Source organism: Ostrinia nubilalis, chromosome 5 (assembly GCF_963855985.1).
Source record: "Ostrinia nubilalis chromosome 5, ilOstNubi1.1, whole genome shotgun sequence".
In the NCBI taxonomy this organism is placed as follows: Eukaryota; Metazoa; Arthropoda; class Insecta; order Lepidoptera; family Crambidae; genus Ostrinia; species Ostrinia nubilalis.
The window spans coordinates 7,772,060-7,784,365 of NC_087092.1; the positions used below are offsets into that span (position 1 = coordinate 7,772,060).

General features: G+C 40.5%; 1 long non-coding RNA gene across 1 annotated transcript in view; it reads left to right on the forward strand.

The window, feature by feature from the left end:
- Nucleotides 1-5,244: 5,244 nt before the first annotated feature.
- LOC135071794 (uncharacterized) overlaps nt 5,245-12,306 on the forward strand; it is a 110,434-nt gene continuing 103,372 nt past the window's right edge. Inside the window, exon 1 of the long non-coding RNA XR_010257324.1 lies at nt 5,245-5,335. This is a non-coding gene — a long non-coding RNA (uncharacterized LOC135071794). The remainder of the gene's footprint in view (nt 5,336-12,306) is intronic.

Here is a 12,306-nt window from a genome sequence, read left to right on the forward strand (position 1 = left end):
GTCTCACTGATATTTGACGTAACAAAAAACACTCTCCCGAGCTATCCCGTATACCTCAGAAACTGACTGAGTTAAGCGGTAGACCTATAGTATGGACAGCACTTTAAGATAAACACTGCGGCATCTTATGCCACAAATATGTATAGTCTGATCGTCTGATGTGCTGTCGACTGTACCAAGCTGGATAAGAGTATTTTTTTATTAATAATATTCCACGTCGATGCTTTTATTGTAATCCAGTATTGCTTTACTTTGGATAAGATACATTATCTTCATGAATATTCTATTCATAAAGCTTTTTCTTAAAGCATGTAACATGTAATGAAATAGAGCTAAATTGAATAAACATGAATTTTAGAAGGCAATAAATACATAGCAATGACGTATTTGTACTGAAACTCGAAAAACTTAAACCATTTACAAAACAAACAATAATCTATCTAAAACTGGATACCTCAAGTTCCTGGGGACGGGCCCCGGACACGGCCTGAGCCGAGGTCCGAGCCTACCGTGGCGCTCTCAGGCCGCGTCCGTAGTCCCCTCGATCGGGCCCACTAGAGTGAGCCCGCCGTAGGCTGGACTTTGGTCCAACACCGCGGTGGGCAACCCTCTAGTTGAGTTCGCCACTGATCGGGCGCCTTATGCGCTCGATACGGCCCGATCGCGAACGTCAGTCTGCGACCGACACGGACGAAAAGGTCGCGGGAGATGCTAGATGTGGGCGGCGTAGGACCTGTCGTTGTGGAAATTGAAAATTTAATCGCCAAAATGAAGAATTTAACCGCCTTTGCGGTCTAGTGGTAAGATCACCTGCTTCAGACGCAGAGGTCCCGGGTTCGATTCCCAGTGGGGGCAGATTTTTCTGTTCGGTTTGGTTAGTGGTAGGGCTTGTTCTAAGTCCGCCTAGCTAGCTACCACCATCTTACCTAAGTCTGTCGCAATACCAACAATGTTAACAGCATTATTGTGTTCCGGCAGTTAGAGGTAAGATAGCCAGTTCCTCCGTGGTTGAGGATTCCGGGTGAAGCTCGCTTCCACCTTCGGCCTGATCGTCACTTACCATCAGATGAGATACAGGCCAAGAGCTTCCTCGTTGTGGATTAAAAAAAATCCTTGGGGGAAGCTTTTGTCCAGCAGTGGACGTCATTCGGCTGAAACGAACGAACGATTAATTAAAACTACTAATATTTTCTTAATAGGCTTCAAGCTTCATAACTAACCTACTGTGCAATATATTTCAGGATATCGTGCAAAATATTCTTTATGATGTACTCGGGCGATAAGTAAAGCATGCAATTAGTAACCGCGATAAAGTCGGCTGTGGAGTGGGTTCCATGAGTGGGGCAAAAAATATGTCACTTTATCTACGTGTAATAAATGAGTGCCTACTTAGTACAGCATTATTTATCACGCTTATCTTGCCGATTATGGCATGCCATAATATTCACTCCCCAAAAATAATAAAATGTAAATGATATAGATAGACTGTAGGAAATTAGTAAAAAGTTTGCCCATAAATCGTTATTTTTACAGCATTTTGGCCTCATTTCGTTTGGATAAATATTTGGGAAGAGCACAAATTGGTCGTTAAAAGTAAATATTATTTTTAACTTACCTGTTTTGAAATTGAAAACCCAGTGCTAGGAACGAATTATGGAGAACTTTCTATTTTTCTTTCGGCCAAACAATTGACTATCGATATCGCTACGTATTACAGTAAAAACTATGTTTATCTTGAGAACAAATCTCAAAAACCATTTTCAAATCGTGTCCTGTAATGACAAGGCAGTAGTCAGGAATTACAGAACATAACTGTTGAGTGATTGGCTAATTTAGAACGGTGACAGTTTGTATACTTGGTTTTGGGATGGCGTTGTTCAATTATGTTTCTTAATGCAATAAGTTAAGTTTCAGAATAGGTTAGGTGGGAATTAGGCTGGGAGGATGACGCGTGCGCGGTCTACGCAGGCCATCCATCAGCAGCTAACGAGCGCGGTTACTCGACACCCGACATACGTTACCAAATCTTTCCAGTATCTGGTTCTGGTACTAATGTACAGACTTACACTACATTTTTGTTGCAAAATAGCACCTATTACGAATACCATAAGGTGCCAGTGTTCAGGTTGATGTGCTGTTGACTGTACACTTGACGTCTTCTACAGAATTGGCGCATGACACGATTTTCCGTTTTTAGGAAGCCAATCCAATACCAAGGTCTAGCAAAAATCTTTTAATAGTTTTTTAAATACTTATTCCTATTCTTATTTGATAAATCGCAGTATTTTTGCAGTACCTCTAGATAAGCCACTTACCAAGACTCTTCCTAAATGAAATGTACAGTATTACATTATGCGCAAAAACATTTCAAAAAGTAAATCTTGTATTTTTATTGCGGAGAACACAATATGGAGGTGTACTTTGTCTGCTTTTATTGGGTACACAAATAGGCTTAATAACCATCCCATTTCTTATTATTGTTAGAGTCGATGTTTGCAAGAGGGGAATGGTAAGTCAATATTCTACGGGGCTGGCATAAACATATTTTGGTTATTGTGTGCCACAGTATGACGGAGTGCTTATAAAATATGTAATGTACCTACCTACCTAGCTGTATTAGAGGCATCGCTTAATAGAATTTTGAGGATGAGATTTGCTTGAAATAAAAACATCTAACAAAAAATATTTCTAAGTACAAGTATAGCAAAGTTCAGTATGACTCTACGTACTTAAGAGTGGTCCCATTACTTGAATGAAGTATCATTCCTCTTTTTATTTCAGCATCATTTTACTTCTATGAACATAATATCCCAATTTTACTTATTATTTCCAAACACACTTTCGTATCATTTAGAATTAATTCCTTCTCAAATGAAGAACGATATAATGGATTGATAATGGTTGCAGAAACAGCGCACAGTCAGATTCAGGAGCTCATCTGACTCCGATCGACTTGCCCTCGCATGTGCTTGATCCTTGCGTCGTATATTTGTATGTTCGATCCGCTATTAACATTCCGCCGCGGTGCGCTCCGTCGTAAAAGAGATTGGCGACGTGGATTGAATATCGCCCGCGGGCACAATCACAAATCTACAGTCATAATGCGAATGCGTGCCGCCCGCGACGTTTTCCAATAAAACGTTTACACAAATTGAAAGTTTTCTATCTTCGACCCTCGTAAACTCTTTCCGGTTTTCTTTGAAATGCTATTTAGATGAACGGGTGGAATGTTAATGTGTGGGTTTAGTATGATACCAATTATTATGATGTTAGATTAAGCATTAAATAAGGACTGATGATCAGACTGAAGGTGGAAGTGGTAAAATGCTGTTCATAACGTTTATGTAGACTAGACTTGGGTAAAATGAGATAGGTAGAGGAGCAACCCCAAACCAAACCAAATGAAGCAGAAATTTTGTGCTCACTAATGGGAATCGAACCAGGCTGTTTCAGAGACAGGTAAATAGCACATGAAACATATTTCAATTGGTGGAGTTCTTGACGTGGAAATAAGTAAACTAAAATTGATGTTTCAATTATCCGCCTTTGATTTGCAGTTAGCCAATGTTTACCTCCTTTTATTTCTCTATTCAAAAGGATTCTTGTTAGGTTAGCAAATGTATTTTGAGAAAAATAATAAGATTCTTTTTCTACATAAAAGAACGCGTATACTCATATTTCATTATTAAAATATTCAAAAGCACGTACCTACCTAGTCTATTCCTATAAACATTTCGACGTCTTAACGGAGATTTAGAGGTGTGCATATAAAATACGGGTTTTGGTATAGGTAAGTATATAAAATGTTATGAGAATTTGTTAAAATTTTAGGAAATGTATTCCACTTTCTTGGGTAATCTTACCCTAATTCGCTTTAGGGAACATCTGCATAATCAAATTATTTTGATGAAATATTTAGGACGCTAAATCATATTACTTGGTTAACTTGTGGCGTGAAATTTTAGCGAAATAGCTAAACATATTTTACAATAGAAAAATATTGTGTTGGGTATTAAGATATTATTGAGATGAACTTTAATAGGTACTGGTAAAGCATCAAAATCAATTTGTTTGGATGGGGCCTTAAGTAACAAGTTTCCCTGATCCCGAAGATGTTCCGGCATAAAAAGAACTTACGCAATATTATGAATGTAGGAACAGCGATCGCAATTTTGACTGCATATCCTCCGAGTGGAGTTGATAACTTTCTTTTGCCGAGCATTTGATGTTCGTATTGGATATTTTATTTATTGACAAAGAGCTATGTTAACAAACATATTTTGTGTTGCTTATGTTTTGATTTCTAACTCTTTAGCTTTGTTTTATGTGACAAGATTGATAACTTAAACAATTGAGTCGCAACATTTTAGCTAGGTATTTGTTTATCACACTGCGTTGTGCAATTTAGCGGAACGTATTAAGCGAAGTCAAGTGTTGTGCGTCGATTTTTGCCCAGTGGATAACCAAACCAGCTTTATCTGTTCTTAAAGATCCGAGTGGCATTCGTAGAGCTAATGATCGTCTATATAAAGCTCAGATCAAAGGTATGTGTGCTGGTATTATCCATGAGGGAGAGCCAACGACGCGTGGCCCGACAAGGCAGGGCTTAATTAGCAGATTTGTAATTCCAACGAGGGCAAGAAGCTTCGGAGGGAAGCCCTCTGTAATTACGGCGCTCCGGGTGACACTTTGGCAGTGTTCTGGAGCTACGGTCGCCTGCTGTCATTCAGGTTCGTTGAGCCTCTTAAACTAGCTAACGTCGAGGTATTGCTAATTCAGAGGCTTCGTTTTTGTCATATAGTAGGTATTTGTTTATTTATTTTATGTTATTAAAATATTTTTGATAATAATTATAAAAGTTTGAGTCTCCGATGTTAAGCTTAAATAAAAATTCCCAAACGGTGCCAAGTGAGTATTTTTTATGCAAAATAAGGCAGGTATTTGACCGCAATGGCACCTCGTGTTTAAGTGAGATGCAGTCTAGGATGGTGTACCTACATATCTGCCCTGTAAGTGCCTATTCACTCTCGCCTTGAAAAGGCCCGGATTATAAACACGTTTGAATAAAATAATTCACAGAAAAAATAGTAAAAATGATATCTCTTATTTAATAATAATAATTAATAATAAATAATGTCAATAAAAATGATAATTATTAATAGTATTGGATATCAACTGACGTCAGATCCGGTAACTCATACAAGTTCTAACACTCAATTCGAGCACCGGACAGTCAGTCGCTATCCAACCTCCGCTGTGAACAGACGTCTAGAGGAAAGTTTGTGAAGGGTTTTAAAAGTGTTTAGTGGTGGAAACGCTGCTCGAGCAAACCCAGGTTAGTTTTTTTTTTATGTAAATAAGGAATATTGATGATTTTTATGTCATTTAAATTTTCAATATGAAATATGATCGATTTGGTAATTTCTTGTTAATATTTACTTACACCTTTGTCGTTTTACTCGTAATATTATTTCTGAACTCCTTTTATTTGCAATAAATAAATACTATCTAATCGGCTGCACCAGCCAAAAGACCAAAACTAGGTAAATTTACCTATCCTAAATTCGGTGGCTCCTTTTTGACGAATTTAAACGTTTTTGAATTGTAATCTGGATTATAAGTTAGCAAACAAGTTTGTCTATTAATAAAACTAATTGACCAGTTGGCTGGTGTGCCTTAGATCTTATCGGCCTATTCCAAACCTCATTTGCGAGTACAGCAGCGTCAAATAGGTCGTGGCACCAAAAGTGGCCAAAATGTTGACAACACAGCCTTATTCCAATTTTCGTCAAGTCGTGTTGTGAATTTTTTGGCTACATTTGCATTGGGTGTCACGAACTCTTTGACGCTGACTGTACAATTCGTATGGCCAGTTCCCACTCTATGTTATCTATTTTTCTTCGAGCAGGGGTTTTATTCACTGAAGCTAAGCGATTTTCAACTCGCGTGCGAGTTTAATTCTTTATAGAGTCGTTCGTCTACGTCCATGAAGAAATCTCGAGTGAATCACACTAAGTTTACGGTGCGAGCGACCTTACCCTGATCGATAAGTAACGCTTGAACGTTCCGTTAAATGCGTGCATCTGACATCTGAAAGATCTTGACTTTTATTTATCCCCTTGAGTAGACCCTGGATACTTAAGTAGTGGAAATTTAAAAGCTTTTCAATTAAAAAGTACCCGCAGTTTTATGCTGAATTCAGAGTTTGAAAATTGTATTGCAAGTGAAATTATTTTTTCTAACCCGCACTACATTTCATTTTCATTCAATTAACTTTTTGACATTGTTTTGAACGTAGCTAAGCTCGTTGTAAGCTAGCTGCTATACTTGAATATTCACTAAAAAGTGTGAGATTACGTTACCTGAAAATGTGTTTTCTTTCTTTCACGGTAGGTGATAGGTATACTCGTACCTAGAGGTAATCCAAAACAATAACGTAACCATAATAATGTTGTCAAATAATGTAGCAATAACTTATGTATAGGTAGGTGTACAGCTATGTTTACATTTATTTTGGTTGGGCAAAGTACCCAGTAGTACCTACATTTTTACCGCAAATGTTTGTTTTGTATGTACACACGGCCACACTGTTAACTATCCATTTCCGTTTTTGCTCTTGCTCTAATCAAATGGTGATTCTTTGCGATAGAACGAGATGTCATGTCTGGCAATGGGCAGTTAACACTGTTGCCGATAGTACATACATCTGGATGCAGGTTCGAACATTGATATTTTTGTTTGAGTTTACCTCGCGTAAATACATAAGTACAATGTACTTGGTATTTGCCGCTCATATTTGCTGCTGATTCTGTATTCGTTGATTGACTAGGCCCGATGATTTCTATCACAAATATCACTCTCTGAATTTTGATTTGTCACAGTTTGACATTATCGCGCACGTCTCTCCCATCAAAAACCTAGATAAATCTTCCTATTTTTGTCCTTAGATGTCAAACTATCCCTACACCAAATTCATCTTAATCAGTTCAGTGATTTAAGCATGATAAGATAACAGACAGATACCTACTTGAACCCACAACCTTTGCTTAGACAACTTACTATTTAGTTTTTAATGCCATAGTTCAATTTCGTTGGAACATAGGGAGAACTTAAAGCTATAAAGCCAGTAGCCTTCGGGCTAAACAGAAACAATATTTTGGTAACTTCTCAGGCTACTGGACTAATATAACACTGGTTATAGAAACTTAAATAGTGCTATCGTGTCGAAACATTGAGTTATTTTAGGCTACAGTTATTTTGAGCCACAACGTCGCGTCGCTCCTTAAGTGTAAGGTAGCCTACCCTAAACAAGCAAGAAGGGTCTGGTTTTTTCGAGCAACAAGACGCACTCGATTATTTTAAGTGAAAAATCTTGATAATGTTACCTATTTCTACGAAAATCTCATGAATCGACCGTTTAATGTTAAAAGTGTTCCCACGAGGCCTTACGTTTTTGTTTCATAGCATTACGGTGAAAAGCTTTTTGCTCGTTACCTACAGAAACCTAAGTAGGTGGTTTATTGTTCCCTAGATACATTTTTAGCTTGCATTTTTTCTTTAATATTATATTCAACATCCATAATTATGCAATTCATTTTTACCGACCGTATAACGCCATGCCCAATAACGCTAGGCTGAACTTCTATGGCACTTTTCTGGTTGTCTTCGAAACAATTCATATTACTGCACTGTCTGCAAATGCCAGCGTGTTTTCATCGAACTTTGGAAGGACTCCCACTAATAACGACCCCTTTAAATGAATAACACTCAAAACTCTGTTTGTTCCAGTTCGTACGCCAACTAAGCTTACATTTATTATTGTTATTACTTTATGGCAATAATGTGTCGTACGACCTATTTACTCAGTTATTTACTTACACAATGTTCTGACACAGCAAGAGAGCAATTTACTAATAGATAATCGATTGTTAATTTTAATTGAGTTTATTGTTCATGTCGTATCCATCATGATTGATCACGTGTCGACTTTAAATTAATTTCGCTCAACCTTTTTGTTCTAGACGTATCCTTTAAAGTATTTACCCATAAAATGTGTGAAACTGAAGTAGTAAATGTTGGAAACATATAGTTTTATTTAGTCAACCGAAATGTAAATTCAATTCAAATAAACCTAAAACTCAATTAGCATAGGCACTCGAGGGACGCCCGTCTGTTATTAATTAGATAGCAAGTAATTCGTGCGATATACATTGGTAATATTATCTATTATTCAATTTAGATTAAAGGATCTCCTAACAACTCCGTTTGAGGTACTAGCAAGACGTGAGGCTTCTATTATTATGCGGCTATACCTTCATAACCTCGTTTGGCCAATCGGATAAGCACAGGCTCGCTTATTTTGCGGCTCTTGCCTAAGTAACGATGTAACCGAATTGCAGATGCCATGCTTTGCGTAAATTTACATAAAATGTTGTCCGTTTAGGCTGGGCCTTTATTCAGTACGTCAGTCTAAATCAGTCTGGATGATGTAGGAACGTTAATTAAGTTTAAAGTTGTTAGACGTGCCATTGTGGAGGTTATTAGAGAGGTTTTTACGTTAGAGTAGAGACGAAAATTGGAAAATATTAATCTAAAAGTGTCTCCAAAACGTTATTTGCTTAATGTGTTTCTCGTTTTCAGTGTTTGGTTACTAAAGTTGAAAACAGCTATTAGTAACTTTTGCAATATAAAAGTAAAACAAAGTATGTATTTTAAAAACATCGAGATTTTTCCAGAGGCTCTTGATGTGTTAGGGAAAATGTAGGTAACGCAGAAACAGATGGGTTTTGAAATGCACTCTGAAACGTCCTCGACTGCCTGGGAACATACGCGTCTGAAAAAATGTTTTATAATTCAAAGAATGAATGTAGTTTGTACAAACATACACATCTCCATTAAAAACTCCAACGTGCACTGCAATAATTAAAAGCTTGTTATTAAGTTTAAAGCAAAAACTGACATTTTATCAAGTTTACCTAAAAAGTGTAACAAAGAAAATATGCCAATTTGACAGTTCACAGCTGTGACAGTTCATCATGGGATGAGATCGAATCGTGTAAAAAAGTCACGTAGGTACCTACATGGCGGCGCGCTTACGCCGTGACAAGCTAATGCTAACTTTTTGCCACACAAGCTTTGTTTTTACAAACACTTTTTCCTCGCAATACTTACATGTTTATAGTCTTTCTTTAGTTTTATTACTTACTTTGGGTGAGAGTTTGAGAGTAGGTACTTTATTGTTTCCAGTGCTATCCAAACAATAAACAAGGAGAATTCGTTAAAACTTGTGTCTCGGTCCCAGCGGATCTAATTTTACTCGACCATATTGAGTGTTTAACTTTCATTATACTTCAAAAACCTATCGGGCTCGTTTACTCGCTCTAATCCGTGGATTTGCTTCCACGTGCACAAGTAGGTGGTCCAGACAAGGGGTCATGATTTCCGTATTAACAGTTTTATTAGCATCTCTTGAAAATTACAGCATGACGACGAAAACAAAAATCAATGCGTAGAATAGATGCGTGTAACCGAAAAAAAAACACTAACTAATTTATCAATTTATCTTAAGAAAAATGATAGATTTTTCTTAATACTAACGTAATACGGTATTACTAATACCTAAGTACTAGATTTGGACAAACACAAATTCATGCATGCATTCATTCATTTAACTGAACTGGACTCCCCAAACCAAGCAAATGAACTTTTACTTGCTTTATGCAAAATGTTGGTCGGCACTTCCAGTAGTTCAATACAAAATAGGTGTGCACGACCGCCCACTGTTGGGATCTGAAGTAGCCGCTTGGTGTGTCGGTGCGTGCACTGGGTCTGATCGGCGGAGCTCGAACCGCCAACCGTTCATCGATAGTTCTTGATAAATAAAAACGCAATGGACTGTATAGCTTCTTTAATCACTTCACAAATTCACAAATCTTCACTTAACACTATGTAGGTCCTGTCCTTAAGTCTAGAACTACACTACACTTTGCCCGTTCGAATAGGGCAACCGCGTCGCGTTTAGGAGGAGCTTAGCTCGACTCGCACTTATTCCGATTTCTCTGCACTGGACTGACTGGATTCACGAACTGACCTGACGAACTGACTAACTGCGAACTAAACGAACTGACTTGACGAACTCACCATTTTGGGCTCGAGGCGCGCTTCTTATGTCTTGTCTGAGAGCGAGGGTTTAGTCGCGGCAATCGCCCATAATCTACACCAATCGCTATGCCCGAATGTAGGCTATCTCTCTTTCAAACCCTCCCTCTCAGACAGACGCGTCCGTGAGCGCTCACATGCCTATCTCGCTCACTCCTAACCGATTCCCTATCTTCTTATTCTTAATTATCTGTTTTCCTTAATTAATATGTGTCCTCTTTATTATTTTCATGTAAAAAGTAGTACATAGGTTTCGTCTTTCCTTATATATTACAATTTAACTTAGTCCTTAATAAATTACATCTTCTATAAAGAATTATTCATCATTTACTATCTTTACTTACGTAACTTACATAAACGGTTATTATTTCCATAAATTATATATCAAGCTATTTAATATTATTACAGAGACCATCAAATACATGTTAAAACCTTAAATATTCAATAATTAACATACAAAACATACACATTTACAGTTTACGCGCAACGGTGTACGCATTCGTTCGCGCCACTATTTCGCCGATTTCCTCCTTCTCGGCGAGTCGTCCCCAACAGTTCTCCCCCCGGCGAAGCTCCCGGCGCCGCCTACTCCATCCTCAGCACGGCGAGCCGAGTCACGGGGCGTCGGAAGACGCCGCCCTTGGTCCGGATCTCCGCCACTCGTACTGCTCCGTCAGGCCCCGGCCAAACTCGCTCCACGACGCCTCGCGGCCACGTGTTTCGGGGTAGGGCGTGGTCCACAACGACCACAAGGTCGCCAGGGGCTAGTTGTCGCTGCTGGTTCTGCGATTGGCCGCGCGGTACCAGGGTAGGGAGGTACTCGTGCAACCATCTCCTCCAGAAGGCGTCGGCAAGCGCTTGCGTCGCGCGCCAAAACCTCTTCTCGTCAGCGCTTGTCGGGCCCGTTAGGGGTAGACCCGATGATGTCCCCAACAGAAAGTGGTTAGGGGTGAGGGCCTCGGGATCTCGCGGATCAACCGAGACGTGGGTGAGTGGGCGAGAATTGACTGAATGCTCAGCCTCACTCAGCAATGTGGCGAGTACCTCTTCGCTCGGTACCCGCTCGCGCAGCGTGGCGGCCAATGCCACCTTGATGCTCCTGACCAGACGCTCCCACGCACCGCCCTGGTGCGGAGCGCCTGGTGGGATGAACTGCCATCGGACCCTCTGTGTGAGAGCCGCATCCTTCAGCTCCGGCAGCCACTCCTTGAACGCTGCTCGCAGTTCCTGGTCCGCGCCCCTGAAGTTGGTCCCATTGTCGGACCAGATCACTGCCGGCCATCCTCGTCGCGCCGCCATCCGGCGCAACGCCATGATTGCAGAGTCGGTGCTCAGGGAAGGTACCAACTCAATGTGCACTGCTCGCGTGGTGAGGCACGTGAAGAGTGCACCCCACCTCTTCTCTCGACGGCGCCCGATCTTCACCAGCATCGGGCCGAAGTAGTCCACTCCACAGTGAGTGAAGGCCCGCTGAAAGTCTTTCAGTCGGGAATCAGGTAGGTCTCCAGTTATTGGCTGCTGCGGTGTCGCCTTCCTTATTCGACAAAGCTGGCACGAGTGTGCCGCTGAGCGAACCGCCGTTCTCAGCCCCAGTATTGCGTACTTTTGCCGCAACTCGTTCACGACTCTCTCATTGTTTGCATGGAGAGCCCGCTCGTGGTAATGTTTCACCAGCAACTTCGTCAGCTGATGCCTTCTGTCTAGGATGATCGGCCTTTTCACATCCTCGTCGACTGCTGCTCTTTGTATGCGACCCCTCATCCTGATGATGCCCTCGTGCATCGCAGGGTCCAACGCGAATAGTCGACTTTCCTTTGGAATCGGCTTTCCAGTCCTCAATTCTTTCACTTCCTTGGGGAAACTCTCCTGTTGCGCCATGATGGTTAGGATCTTCTCCGCGCCTTCCAGGTGCTGCACGTCCAGTTCTCTTTTGCTCTTCGTCTTCACTCTTTGGATGAAGAGCAATACATACGCCAACGTCCTCACAAGTTTCTCATAGCTGGAGAATCTGCTCATGTCTATGAGGGTGTCATGTGGCTCCTCTTGCGCCGTGTGCACCGCTCGCTCCTCCAGTTCAGGCCATGAGGCCTCCGGGTCTTTCAGAAACTCGGGACCGCTGAGCCAAGTCGTCGTTATGACCTCCCCGTC